The sequence below is a fragment of the Carlito syrichta genome, unplaced genomic scaffold (genome assembly GCF_000164805.1).
Source record: "Carlito syrichta isolate Samal-C Ts95f unplaced genomic scaffold, Tarsius_syrichta-2.0.1 Scaffold307336, whole genome shotgun sequence".
Taxonomy (NCBI): domain Eukaryota; kingdom Metazoa; phylum Chordata; class Mammalia; order Primates; family Tarsiidae; genus Carlito; species Carlito syrichta.
In genome coordinates this window covers 192529-196320 of record NW_007251432.1, presented here as the reverse complement: position 1 = coordinate 196320, position 3792 = coordinate 192529, and the positions used below count along the sequence as shown (strand labels likewise).

The 3792-nt window shown below is 36.9% G+C and overlaps 1 protein-coding gene across 1 annotated transcript in view; it reads left to right on the top strand.

The window, feature by feature from the left end:
* The first annotated feature begins 1356 nt into the window (after window positions 1–1356).
* Window positions 1357–3792, top strand: part of DTNBP1 (dystrobrevin binding protein 1) — a 105270-nt gene continuing 102834 nt past the window's right edge. Inside the window, exon 1 of the mRNA XM_008064425.2 lies at window positions 1357–1418. The gene's annotated coding sequence lies outside the window, so the exon portion shown is untranslated. The remainder of the gene's footprint in view (window positions 1419–3792) is intronic.

Here is a 3792-nt window from a genome sequence, read left to right as displayed (position 1 = left end):
GAAATTAACATTGGAAAATACTTTAATCTACAAACCTTACACAGATTTTGTCAACTGTCTCACCAATGCCTTTTTCCTGGACTAGGATCTAAACCAGGATCACACATTATGTTTAGTCACCATATCTTCCTCATCTTCTTTAAACTGGAATTGTTCTTCAGTCTTTGTCTTTCATTGACCTTGACACTTGTGAAGAGCAATGGCCAATTATTTTTCAAAATGTCCATCAGTTTGGATTTATCTGCTATATTCTTGTGGTTAAATTCAAGTTAGTGCTTTTTTTGGACAAGAATATCAGAAAAATAATGTTGTATCCTCCCCACTGCTTTATATAAGAATGCCCATAATGTTACTGTGTCTCATTACTGTTGATGTTAATTTTGATCATTTGGTGAAAAAGATGTCTGCCAGTTTTCTCTTAACACTGTTTTCCCCCTTTTAATGAGTATCCTGTAAGGAGATACTTTAAGACTATGTAAATATACTATTTCTCTTCATAACTTTACCCACTAATTTTATCACTTATTAAAAATTCTGTTTGAAACAATTATTACATGAACTCCTGGCCTCAAGTGATCCTTCCTCCTTGGCCTTCCGAAGCGCTGGGAGTACAGGTGTAAGCCACCATGCTCAGCCTTTTTTTTTTGAGTTGGAGTCTCACTCTGTCGCCCAGACTGGATGGAGTGCAGTGGCCACTCCCAGCCACTGCAGCCTCGACCTGCTGGCCTCCGGCAATCCTTCTGCCTCAGCCTTCCAAGTAGCCGGAATTACAGGCGCGCGCTACCACGCCCGGCTGATTTTTTGATTTATTGTAGAGATGAGGTCTCGCTGCCCATGCGGGTCTCGAACCCGCGGGCTCAGGCAATCCACTCACCTCAGCCTCCCAAAGGCGTGGGATTACAGGCTGAGTCACCGAGCCCGGCTTTTTTTTTTTTTTTTGAGAGACTTAAAACAATTATTACTGCTGTGTTTACCAAATAGCAATTTTTCTTTTTCAATCATTTCTTCTATAATTACCAATTTGGAATTCAACTGCAAAAAAGAGTTTTTCTCTTCTCTCTCATTGATTTGCTTATTCAATTATTTATCTTTATTACATGGACTCATAAATGTTTGTTTTTTCCTTGAGTTACAATCCATTACTATCATTATGTGTTTTGTTGCTCAAATTGTCACAGATTTGGCCATTGGAAGCTCCTTCAAGTTGACTTCTGAGTCCTGGCAACATGCCTCATTATTACTTAAGCTTTTCTTTGTTGGTACCATAAAATATCCATAGTCATCTCTACATAGTTTTTCTTTTTAATGTGTTTACATTTCAAATTATTTTTTGCTTTTTTTTTTTTTTTTTTTTTTGGTTTGAGGATACGTGGGCTGCACTTCACAGAAGATCCAAGGAATGTGCAAGTGCTGGAGAGGTAAAAGAATTGACTAATCTTATACTTGTGGTAAAATTTCCTTTTTAAATATTAAATGATAGTTTAAAATATTAAATTTATAATTGTATTATAATGTTTTATCTAAAATTAAATCTAATAATTAATTCTAAAACTCCCTGAGTAAAGCACATTTTTATAATTTATCTGTCAAGTACTTTAGTTTAATTGGGTTAAAGAGTTTACAACTTTTATTATAAGGAGAGGTAAATATTTGATATATTTAGGTATAATGCTTTGAATTAGAATCTGATCACTTTGTGATATATGTAAATTGTAAGATGTAATTTCTTTTTAACAACAATTTAAGAATTTTTTATTATTTGAGTACAATCTTAACTTTGCTCATTCTACTTAATATTAATTTGCTTGGCAAATAAAAACAGTTTCAGAATTCACTCTCAATTCACTGAGAAGAACAAACTATTTTTTAGCAACTATGTGTGTTGAATAAAAGTGACTTGTAATTCAAATAATTTGGAACATGTACTTAAAACTTCATTAGCCAAGATCTGTGCTGTTGATGCCAATCAAAATTTATTTCCTTCAAAAAAGATTTCTGTGATTCTGACTTTTAATTAGTTTAGAATGATTTTCTTTACATTTACCTAAATAAGTGAATCTGTAATAGTATAGAGCACAGGAATATATATCATGAAATTTAAACACTAGCATTTTTCTTAGAAATTACTGGAAAGGGGAGAATACAGGTTTCTGGCAGCAAAGCAGATGAAATACTTTGAAAAGCTCTACTGCTATCAAATACTTAAGTGCTGGATATATTTTTTTAAAAATTCTTTTTTTGAGTTGGAGTCTCACTCTGTCGCCCAGACTGGAGTGCAGTGGCCGCTCCCGGCCACCGCAACCTCGACCTGCTGGGCTCCAGCGATCCTTCCGCCTCAGCCTTCCAAGTAGCTGGAATTACAGGCATGCGCTACCACGCCCGGCTGATTTTTTGATTTATTGTAGAGATGAGGTCTCGCTGCCCATGCGGGTCTCGAACCCGCGGGCTCAGGCAATCCACTCACTTCAGCCTCCCAAAGGCGCGGATTACAGGCTGAGCCACCGAGCCCAGCTAAAAAAATTCCTTAAGATGTATTAGGCTCACAAAAATTAAGGGAAACCTAAAGGTCCCCCCATAACTACCCATAAAAACCAGGGAACTAAAACAGAGTGATTAAAAAGCAAAACATGGAAGGTAGATTGAAAATATTGAAACAAAAGCTGTGGAGATTTATGAGGATAGGAGGCTTTGTCTATGGGGAACTGAATCTGAGATGCTTGATAAAGTTCTTTGACCTTTGAAGTGACTACATCCCCCAGTGAAAGGTTAAGCTTTAAAAAAAAGTGCCTGTTGACCAAAGGGGTCAGTGGGTAAGCCTGTCTGTCTTCATAAGAAATTGTCATAAATATAGTTTTCTTTCTAGATTTGTTACCATGGTCTTTGTCTCATATATGTTTGGGGTTCTACGTTATATATACCCCCTGCATGATCAAGGAATCTCTAAGTTAAGAAACAAGAGTTACATACGACTTTTCTTTGACACTCAACAGAAACAAACACAAATTCTCCTTGGATGAAACTGTCTAAACCTAGCCCCTTCAGATTTCCACAGATTAAGTCAGGCTTCCTACTCCCAGAATATTAGCAATCACACAAAGAAATACATTCCCAAAAGTTTAGTAATCCCCCGAGCCAAGAATAAGATTTAAACGTGCAAAGTACTTTAGATATTGCACTGTTGAATATAGACTATTAAATAAGGCAGTGGCTCAAGCCTATAATCCCAGCACTTGGGGAGGCTGAGGCGAGAGGATTGCCTGAGTCCAGGGGTTTGAGACCAGCCTGGGCAACTTGGTGAGACCTCATTTCTACAATAAATAAATAAATAAATTAGCTGGGCATGGTGGCACATGCCTGTAGTTCCAGCTACTCGGGAGACTGAGGCAGGATTGCCTGAGCCTAGGAGGTTGAGGCTGTGGTGGCCATGAGTGTGCCACTATACTCCAGCCTGGGCGACAGAATGAGATTCCAACTCAAAAAAAAAATATATATATATATATACACACACACACACACACACACACACACAAAATCTTTAAAGAGATAAAAGATAGACTTAAAAATGAATAAGGAATAAAACACTATAAAATATTTTTAAATCCCTGAAATAGAAAACCTAAAAGTTGTGTGTAACAGTAGTTAGATGAAGCTAAAGAAGGAATTAGTGAAATAGAAGAGGGAGCCAAAGAGTGCACAGGAATGATCTCTAAGACAGAGAATGGAAAAAAATCTCAGAGGATTTTTTTTTTTTTTTTGAGTTGGAGTCTCACTCTGTCACCCAGAGTGGAGTGT